Genomic DNA, 11054 nt, shown 5'->3' on the forward strand with positions numbered 1-11054 from the left:
CGCTGCTGTCAAGTGCTGCCGCTGCCAAAGTTTGGGCCTCCAGCCCTTCCCCCCCCTTCCCCGCTGCACTCCCCTCCCTTCCTCTCTTCCCACCCCTGGAGAGCCTACAACACACACAAACACACACCCGCGCACACACACACCCGCACCCCCCGCCGCCCCGCCACCACCTGACCGCCAGCGCCAATTACCGCGCGGGGCCGCGGACCCCGGATCAGGAAATGGAAGAGGGACGAGCGGCCGCAGGGCAGCTCCGCGCCCGCGGACCCTCCGCGGGGACCGCGCCTCCCCCACGGGCGGCGGCTGCCTGGCCAGGGAGCGCCCCGCGTCCTCTCCTCACCAGCATCCCCGGCTCCTCCCGCTCGCCGACCCGGGCCGCGTCCAGCAGTCGCGGTGTCAAGCGAGATAAAACTAATCCGGCTTTGACAGTGTCCCACCCACCCCGCCCGCCCCAGCACTTTTTGTGTCTTCGCTCTCCCGTGGGAGAGTGTAGGAAGCGGGGCGAGGAAGCAGAGCGCAGCCCAGCTGCGTGATCCAGAGGGAGGCAGGCATTGCACAAGGCGTTGCACAATCCTTTTAAACAAGCCCATCTCCAAACGCCGGGGCTGCGCGCAGGCAGAAGGCGGCAGCGGCTGTCGGGCACAGGCCACCGGCCGCCCTCCTGGGTCTGTCCCCAGCGCCCCACCGCTGCGGACCGCGGGCAGCCGCGAGCTCCAGGGACAGCCCTTTGCGCCTTTGAAGCTGTGCTAATTGGAGGAATAGATGCAAAAGTTAGAATGAAGGTCGCGGGGAGGCCGAGGAGAGTCATCGAGGGGCTGGCGGGGTGTGAGGCATAGAGCGAGCCTGAAAATAACGGGGGACAGAGGGGGAAGGGAGAGGGGAAGACGGACACGACGATATCAAACACTTCCTACCGGCGATTGCAGGGCTCACTGTGAGCATCCCTCCCCGCGGAGGAGAGCTTTCTGAACTGCGAATTTAAGTCCCTTGGTTCGGCATGCCTCGTCTTGGGTTTATTTCTTAATTTTCACTTCCATGTAAAAACGCTAGCGCCTTGGCAGAAGTAACTCACAAACCCTGGTGTAGGAGGGCGAGGGCACTCGGGCACTTCTAGGTTGTTAAAACTGAGACTGTTAACGGTATTTGCAGCTCAGGGGGAAACTAGGCAACCGCCCTGACCTTAGGTAATTGAAATTTGATGGTTAAACTAATTACGCTCTTATTCTAAGGGGGGAAAAAATGCTTATTGAACGTCAGCTAGTCTGCCACATTTGGAGTAGGCGCGAACTTTTCGGATTATTTTTTTCATCTTTACAGGAAAGCATATAAACACATAGAAATATTTACCGCACTCTTAGAGAATATAATTGCTGAGTGGCTAATCTCATCTGCTAGTATGAGAAAATACTTCTAATATATCAAGCGTAAATATGATACGGTTTAGATCTTACCCTCCTAAAGATATTACATTAACAGTTACCCAGGTTTAAATTCAGATTATTGTCTTTTGCAGTTTTATAGATAATGGATACATGCAATAAAATTCTATTTGAATATATATTCTATCTAACAAGACACACATCGTATCGATTTATATTTTATCCAGAGACACACAGGCATGCACATTGCATGCGGCTCGTAATATGTTAGAACATTTCCAGCACTTGGGTATACTGGGATACTTATCTAAACAATCACTCATTTCCTCCTACTATCGAATGTCTAATTTGTAAAGAGAGTTAAAACACATTTACTTACTCATTTCCAACAGCACATCTATGGAACTCTAACTGGCGTATAGATAAGTTTCTCTATTTACTCTGCGTGGAGAGGAAATGCGGTTACACACACGCGGCTGCACACAGAGACAGCCGCAACTGTTCAACAGCACACGTTTGACAGAAAAGGGGAGATTGTTTTATTTATATTCAAAACAACCACAACAACGAAACAACAGCAACCTATTTCCTAAAAGAAAAAAAGGTCCCATCTCTATGACTGTAAAAACCAAAAGATTGCCGAAGCAATCCACCACGATAGCATTTTCCCGGCGTAAAGAGATACATGCACACACAGAGACGCATACATACAAATACCTGCCGGCTAGCACCAGATGAATTACACTGGGGTATCGTAAATATTATCCTCGGCATAAGTCCTGAGGCACTCTGGCCGGAGCACTACAGCGGGCTGCTGTGTTCCCACGCCACAGTAAAACACAACGAAAAGTGTTGTCTCGGTTTGTAAGCTCAGCGTTATATTGGGAGAGTTGACCGAGCTCTGCTTCATATTATTTACTGTGATTAGATCTCAAAGTTTCATCGTGCCTCTTTCTACGGTGGGGCTCTGGCGCTTGGTTACAGAGAGAAGGACTCAGTTTTGTATACGAGTGTAAATCTGCAAGGTGACCTGAGCTACTCAGCTCAAGTCTGGCTTTTTCGTGTGGTTCTATTAGTCTGCGAAGATGTGCTGAGGCAGGACCTCCAAAAGGCCTGTTCCGTGTCTTTGTGGTTTTGTTATCATAAACAAGAACCCAGCCAAGACCACCAAGTGTTATCTTGCACACGGCCATTTCGACATTTTACTGCAAGATTTATGGCTGCAATAAACAATCTGAAACCCCTTTTTCCCCCCAGTACTTCCCTTTAACAAACTTGTACCATCACCCTAAGTTCTCAAAGAAAGAAAAAGATAGGATTAAATAGGCCAGCTCCCTTATTTTACCAGAAGGACTAAAGGCTCGATTTCACTGGAGAAGGAGACTTCAATCAATTTATAAAGAAGCGAGAGTTTCCTGGCCGAGGCTGGCCGAGAACAAGATGGGGACAGCACTGGAATTAAGTTGAGAGGGAGAGAGTAAATGCTCATGCACCAAGAAGAGGCAACTCAATACATACCGAAAGAGGGGGGAAAAGGGGATCCCTCTTTTTCTGGTGAAACAGACAAGCATTCCTGCTACCCTCCACATACGCAGCTAAAACGTAATTACCACGAAAGAGAAAAGAATAATAACAACAGCAATAATAATAATAATAGTAGTAGTAATAATAATAATAATAATAGTAATAATAATAGTAAGTCAAGTCAACCTCTCGCCTTGCCGGGCATCCTCCACCGAGAGCGGTAGGAGGAGGAAGAATCGCACTAGCAGCCTGGCTTGACTTTGATTTGAACCATTTTGAATATATTTAGTCCCAGCTTTCCCCTCTTGAATGCGAGGCTGTCCCAAGTTTCAAAGTGACCGAAAAGTGACACCGTGTGCATTTTGTTTCTTATTAATCTTACACATTGACAGTCTTTGTTAAATAACAAGGCGTGCCCTTCACCAGGCGACATTTTCATATTTGTTAGACGCGGTGACCTGAAGTTCACCTCGGCCTTGGACTTAGTTTTTCTAAAAGGTCTATAACAGTGTCTTTTAGATAGCAGGGTGCTTTGCCCAGGTCACTACTTCTAAGAGAAAAATAAGAAAAAAATCGAGGGAAAATGTAAACGTTATGGAATGTATCGACTGTATTAATTTCTTTGTTCCTGGGAATGATGCAGCCCCGAAGCTGCTCCTGCCTCCGCGGACGAGAGCGTCCTTCCCGATAGGCGCTGCCGGGGCAATGTTGGCATTTTTGCCCCAAGTTCAGCATTTAGTAAAAGCGGTGGTTTCCCTGGCACTGGGGCTCCTCTTAACAACGGGATAGTTGGCGGGATTTGCTCACTCTGTCCTGGTGCGCTTAAATAAACACACGTAAAATGTGATTTGTGCCCGGATTTTAAATGAATGGTCTTTTGAGCAGACCTTCCACGCCAGAGAGCAGCGTACTGAATGCAGAGAGTGAAAGGACAGAAAGAGTTCGTCTCATATTATTAACTGTTCTGTTCTAGCCTGTTGCCTTTTTTTTTTCTTTCTTTCTTTTTTTTTTTTTTTTTTTTTTTTTTTTGGAGGGGGGGAACAATTTAAGCAATAATTGAAAAGAGTCCATATGTATATAAGTCGCGGCGTCAACTTCTTTGAAATTATTCTCATTGATATTTTTATTCTAAACCAGATTTAAAATACGGAATCCGGACCACTAATTGTTTTAGTGAGGAAGTAAATGGATTTCTGTCACCTACTCTTGAGTAAGCCGATTATAGTAACAGCTTTCATTCTGGGTATATCAAAGACGCATTGTTATTCTTGGAAACAATCCGCCTGCTATTCTCTAACAAAATAGATATTTGGCTACGGTTTTTAGCTTGTTATCAGGCTTCTCTCTTACACCAAATAAATAGTCTGCATGTGAAAGGTTATATACTATCTCCAGAGCGGGCAGGCTCCCTAAACGTGCAGTACCAGGGCTCGCTACAAGTGAGCAGCAGCAACAACTTGTGAACAGCGTCTACACGCCGAGCAAACACTTGCATTACACACTTTCCAGGCTTCAGCAGGTACTTTAGGCACAATCTCCGATAATCACTTTGGCTAATCTGATATCTAACCTCTCGCGTACTTGTTCCCAAGATACAGCGCTCGCCTGCCACGATCCAGCTGTGTCTCTGGCGAATAATTCACGCGTACCAGTTACACAGAGGCCGGTTTAGGCTGCTGCCTTGGGGGTGGAAAGGCAGCAATGCGTAGTTGGGGGTGAGGTGTGCTCTTTCTCGGATTTCCTTGTCGCACTGTCCCCTCCTTCACACCTTTCAGGTCTGATTATGGCTATTTGGGAATAGCCTTTCCCATTTCCACCGACCCCTCAGCCTTGAAATTTCAAGCTGAATCGCGATTATGTCCTCCAGAATGAAGTTGCTCGACCAATATTGGCTAGGTCTCCCTGCAGACACGTCTAACCAAGGAGCTGAAGCTTTCACTCAGAGGCGGCACTGGGAACAAAAAATCCCAGCAATGTGGGAATCTCTCTGCGCTAAGAAATTCCGCTAAACTTTCTCTTGGAGGAATGAAGAGGGGTGGGTGGCGAGAGGAAAAACAACGCGTCCTACTCCCAGTTCGCTGGGAACTGTCACCCCGGATAATTCCAGAAGGCTGTGAGAACCCTCCAAAACACGGAGAGGCGCAGGGCGCCAGCTTCTCTGTAATATTTCCATGGGTATCGCAACACGGCTCCACCGCTCCTCATTTTAAACGAGGTCCTTCGGACCAAATATATAGCCCGTATTATCTCCGGCATGTCCTGTTTAAGCACAGTTTAGCGGTCGCTACAGAAATGAGAGCAAAAACAAAGACGCGGCTAGGATCAATACACGCGTTAATAGCTTCGCTCCTATCTTATCTTCCTGCCATTTTGCAAAGTGAGAAGGCTTAACATTAAACCTCTTAGAGCAGGTTATTATATAATAAACAAGGGTGAGGCATTTTGCTACCTGACTTTTGGAGGAGGCAACATCAGTGTCTTCTGTGGGGGTAACACGCGTGTTTACCTGCCGCGGCTGAACCCGAGGTATTCAGACACAAATGTGGCTGATAATTCAAGATGAAATACAACGTGTATTACTCTTGAAAAGAGGAATTTTCTATCCTTTCCTCGGTAATTGAGGTCATTCAGCCAGTAGGGTTCACCTGGAGTCCATACTGTGATACACACGTAACTCAAAGCTATTTTATCTTTTGTGCTGATAGTCAAGATCTCGGCTATAACATTGACATCAAACTCTGTCTGGGCGAATGACTAAGAGTGGTGCAAAACGTAAACTTTTGACCCTCAACTTTTTGACCTGCAGTTGTAACGCCCTTAACCACAAAGATATACAAAAGCTATGCAGCTTCTTTTAGGAGTAAGAGACTCGCACTGTTTGTTTCAATACTTCTGCCGTTTCCCCCAGCTTTCTAAGGGCGCTTTTTTCTTCTTCTTCTTGCTGTTGAGAAATCGGATACTTTTGCATTTTTAATTATTTTTTTTCTTTTTCTTAATCTCGCAGCTTTGTAACATGCTGTTAGATCAGTTTGCACAGCCTTTCGGCAGCGTTGGAGGGAAGCCTGTTACTCAAAGGCGCTATATGGTTACAATTGCAGGTGAAATGCTCGGTAAGTTCTGGGCGTGAGGTTGGAAGGAACGGAGCGACGAGCGTTGGGGGAAAAGCTGCAGCTCTCTGCTGAAGGGTTTTAGTCATTTCTCCTTGATTTAAACATAAAGAAACAACTCTAATTGTTTGCGAAGCCTTGTCTAGGCAAACGAGTTGACTGTGAACTTGGTCTAAAGCGAGCTCTGCTGGTGATTCCTAGGGTGTGCAGATTTATCTTTTCTGCATTTACTTAACCTGGCAGTGAACTGCACGGGCTGCCATTTATTATCCGGAGACAGACTTCACCTCAAGCAAGGACTGTTCCACAAAATTGCAATAATTACCCAATAACCTTCATAGCAAATATTATTATTGAAAAGACATTTTTGGGGGGGAGGGGATATAGAAAAGATTCCTTTTGCATGTTAAAAGGCAAAATCCATGCAAATTTTGCACACTCTCTGTGTCAGATTTGATATTGTTTGTGCGCGTAGCTACAGGAACATGTGACTGGGGTGGTCCATGAGTATTTGCCTTCCAGAGAGACATTAGTGAAGATGCTTTAATTTGAAAGGCATAATATTTTCAAAGATGACCAGACGACTGTGGGAACTGTGGTTTTCTGCTCTAGCTAGTAACCCTAACCTCAAATCGGGGAGATTTTGAGGGCAGGAAAGAGAAAGAACTAAGAAAGCCAACGACATCTTAACCTAGTCAGGAGATTTACTTGTGTCTGCTCTAAATGCGTTAAATCTGTATTTGCGGGGAGGGAAGGGGCATTGCTCCCATATTCAGGGTTTGAAATCGAAACCTTCTGATCCCCCCCTCATGATCAGTTCCATTCAATTTCCCATGGAGCAGATTGCAAACTCCTCTATTGTCACCCTTCCACAGATACACACTTATTAAATGTAAGGAAATGGCAGAATAATAATTTCCCTGTAATGTTCTGAAATTAGGGCGTTTGCATGGTTTAGACAAGGCTGCAGAGCTGTAATTTACGGATGACTTTCCATTGGATTGTTATAATTCTGGTTTAGAGAAAGTTATGTCTTGCAAAGTCACTGGTTCCACACATTAAGAGAGCTGCCTAATCTTTAATTGGCCTTACGCTTAGACAGGAGACACTACACGCAAGTATTTCTTTCAAAGGATTAGGTAAACTGTATTTCAAATTGCCGAACGCAACTTGCCATTCCTAAACTAGAAAAAACGTGCACTTATTAATCCCCTAAACACATCAGAAAAATAACATGTGCAGATAAAACCTCTCTCTTGATTCCAAGTGATAATTCTCCATGACATTTTCCCTCAGAAAACAATTCGGACCTGGGACTATTTTCACAGAGTTCGGCAGCCTGGGCTCGTTTGAATTTCAAATTTCAAATTTCAAAGCGTATTAAGAAATCTTAATGCATTTCTGCGTTTGAATGGTTTCAACTGTGATGCTTAGGATAGGGTAGGGCCAGAAACATGGTGAAGTTGTCATTTCTAGCTAACTTTCTTTTGTTGTTAGTGTTTCTTGCAGTACAGGCGGGTTTATACGCTTCTGGACTTAGGGATATTTTTCTTTTCCGTAGTTCTTGAACGTCTGTACATTGTATTGTGTGGGATATGGTCCAGAAGCCACATTCAAAAATGTGGAAAATACATGGTAGCAAATCTTTTCACTCTAGACAATGAAAAATTACAATCCAGGATTTTCCAGGATCCTCAAATATTAGTCAAACGGGTGTCCGTGCATGCTTATATATTCACCAGTTAATTCAAATAGCGCAGTGTTGTTGAATACTGAGTAATCATGAGCTGTTTGTGTCTAGTATAATTCCCGTTTACAGGCAAAGAGTTTTCTTTGGAAAAGGACCCATGTATAAATGAAGACCAAACTTTAAAGTGTTTTTCATGCCTTGCCTCAAACTATAAAATTTTATGGCATATAGTATAATATAATACACGCCTATAATATATAACTTTCTGATATTCCTATTGACGAAAATGTGTCAACTAGAGTGCTATAAAATCTCCAGCTGTTTATAAGGAAATGATTTTCAAATGTGCATTTGGATATGCTCTTTTAAAGACTTTCTCTTTTTTTTTTAATATGAAATATAGGCAGATGTGTTTGTTTAGTGTTGATAGGAAGGATCGACAGACACAAAGGCATCAGACTATTTATCTTCCACGAGGGTTGACTTTAAATAATAAATGTTCTTAAAACTGAGCTCTTTGGGATGAACCTACCTTAGATACTACCATTTCTTTAAAGACAAGTAAATTAAAAATAGGAATCAGCCAGAAATATGCAGATCTTGGAGAGGTACACAACAACCTTGCCCTCCTAAAAACCCTGCACCTTTCTCCCATTTTTGCTCACAGTAGCAAAAGCAGCCTAAACCACAATATTCAAATGGCATAGCACTAGCAAAATAAAACAAAGCCCATCTCTCACATCAAACCACCCCATTCTTTTGCAAACCCGACTTTATGACACACAAAGGAAAACAGTGCAATCTGCTGAATCAATGTTACTCCAAACCTGTGCAGAGAAAGATAGCCACAGCTGGTTTGGAGAGGTAGGTAGGTAGGTAGGTAGGTAGGTAGGTAGATAGATAGATAGATAGATAGATAGATAGATAGATAGATAGCAATTCTCAAAATTCTGCCCTAGCTCCTGACTAGTCTGTTTGCACCCCCCGAGATCACTTGCCAAAGTAACAGCTCTGAGGATAAGGATCAGGCCTTAATGTTACCCAGAGAAAGATAGAGTTCCTTTCACCCTTTCATTCAAGTCCTGGAAATTCAAAGACTGAAGTTAAATCCGGCCATAAAGTTTATTGCTGAGTAATCACACTCTAGTGAGAACAGTCCACTTAAATAAAAAGAATGTTGAAGTAAACACGCAGCTGGGGCCTACCCAACAATGGCAGCCAGCAATATAAGGCAGAAAGGGAGAGAGCAGAGCTAGGGGGATATTTACAATCTTCAATAAACCAAGCCCGTATTTCATAATTTGCAGTACTCTAATGACCTGTAGTCTCTTGTATTAATGCTACAAGTTACAGTCAATTGGTTCGCTTTAAAAGAAAAAAAAAAGGAAGTCACAGGAACATATATATGTACACACACGTACACACCCTTTGTATCCATGAATACACCAATATGAGACACATATATGCATGTGCACGGCTTTACACAGACACACACACTGATTTGTACATGCAGGCACACACGCATATAATTTAAATATATTTATATTTATGCAATTCCATATAGAATCAGGAAAAAGTTACAGCAGCGTTATGAATGCGCATCCCCAAAACACACTACACACCCGCAGATGTACATATACACACAGCTAAAGCTTTCTGCACAACCCAGTGCAGAAAATATGTATCTAAGCGGTCCAATACAGTCTGTGCTATTTTAATACTGGCTCTGATTTGCAACATATTTCTCCAATCCAAAGATTATTACCATATCATCACGCCTCCAACTCTATCATGCCTACATTAGATGCTGCCCAGATAATATCGAGCCCAATCTATTTTGTTTCCCCCTTTTTTTAATCGCCTGCAGTAACTACTCTTTGCTAAACAAAACCTCTCCAAACTTGGAGAGTCTATTGGAGCAAAGGAAGTAATTATCTTCTGTGGTAGTCAAAGTGATTAAAGCTAGGCCCCAAAATCCATCTCTGCCAAAGTCGCTTATTGTGGTTTACTTTGATTTGATCGTTAAAATAGAGAGCTAGCTGCTGCGAGTGAAGGGATGGGGGGGAGGTATTTGCAGCACAACCTGGATCATTAGTGCTTGATCCTGCCTCTCAGGCTCGGTGGGACCGTCCTGAAAACCTCCAGGCAGAGAGGAAGGGAAAGAGAAAGAGAAAGAAAGAGAAAGGCGAGAGGCAGCGAGAGCGAGCAGGAGCCTCGGCTTCCCCACTGTACAAATAAACTTTAAGGAACTTGTGCACAAAACTTACCTTTGACTTGCAAGGAGCCATTTTTCACATAGTACTGAGAACTTGTGGTTTGGATACTTCTGTCCCTAAACCTGACAATTTGAATGGCCAGGAGGCACACGTAGCCTGCAAAAGAGTCAAATGAAGTCCAGCGTCAGTGAGATTATATGTTATGTGGTATATAATGTTGGATGTCAACTCCCCAAAACCATAAAACTTACTTTAATGGCACCACGTGACTTTTTATAGCCAGTGAGCCTATCTGTCTGTGCTATGGATGATTTTACGATCTAATTCATAGACAAAACCCTATTCATTTGGCACCCAAATGTCATATAGCCGGAACTGGGGCTTATAAAGTTTACTGTTTTATAACTTTTAAGGGAAGGCATCAATGTAACCAGTCAGTAAATGTGCAAATCTTTAGTTGCTCTTAGAAGCTCAGAAGAGTTAACCATTCAAGCTCTGATGGGGTAAGTAACATTACGTTTATAGCAAACTAATTGTAGCGAAGAAAACCAAAAATCTTTAAAGGGTGAAGAGTGGGAATGTGGCTAGAGAGGGTTACTAATAGACGCAGAGGGCTTGGACATGGTTGTCCCGAAATATACTTAATGAAACCACAGGAGAAATTCTAGAGCGATGCAAACACACCCTGGAGCTCGCAGCATATTTTAACAAAGCACATGTTTTGGGGTTTGGGTTTTTTGTTTTGTTTTGTTTTGTTTTTTAAATTTTAACCATCAGCAAACAGCTAACAGTTGATTCAGCCACAAAGGATGTTGATTGTGGTCCTGCGATGCAGCTTTCCACCTAGCGAGAAACAAGCAAGGAAGAACTTATGGTCAAACTTTCAATTAAAAATACTGATAGCGGACAATTGCAGCATCCACCATTTGCAACGTGCAGCAGGAGCCAGGTAAAATAGCATAACAAACTCTGCACGGGCTAATTTTTTTTTTTTTTTTCAGAGGCAAATCAGGAAGCACAACTTCTTGCTTTGCACAAACCAGATCACAAAAACTTTACAATAGAAAGTTTATTTTTTTGTTGATTTCCAGTCAGGTTTTTTTAAAAACAAATAATAATAATAATAATAATAAAAAAA

The 11054-nt window shown here is 43.4% G+C and overlaps 2 protein-coding genes across 6 annotated transcripts in view; both read right to left on the reverse strand.

Moving 5' to 3' along the window:
- Window positions 1–11054, reverse strand: part of HOXA3 (homeobox A3) — a 45054-nt gene that overhangs the window by 23008 nt on the left and 10992 nt on the right. For 4 of the 5 annotated variants that reach the window (XM_069007168.1, XM_069007163.1, XM_069007161.1 and 1 more), the window contains exon 2: window positions 9968–10072. The exons of the other annotated variant lie outside the window; for it this stretch is intronic. The gene's annotated coding sequence lies outside the window, so the exon portion shown is untranslated. The remainder of the gene's footprint in view (window positions 1–9967; window positions 10073–11054) is intronic. 5 annotated transcript variants of the gene reach the window in all.
- HOXA5 (homeobox A5) overlaps window positions 10968–11054 on the reverse strand; it is a 2933-nt gene continuing 2846 nt past the window's right edge. The window contains exon 2 of the mRNA XM_069007176.1: window positions 10968–11054. This exon is cut by the window's right edge and continues 1010 nt beyond it. The gene's annotated coding sequence lies outside the window, so the exon portion shown is untranslated.

The sequence above is a fragment of the Aphelocoma coerulescens genome, chromosome 2 (genome assembly GCF_041296385.1).
Source record: "Aphelocoma coerulescens isolate FSJ_1873_10779 chromosome 2, UR_Acoe_1.0, whole genome shotgun sequence".
Classification (NCBI taxonomy): Eukaryota; Metazoa; Chordata; class Aves; order Passeriformes; family Corvidae; genus Aphelocoma; species Aphelocoma coerulescens.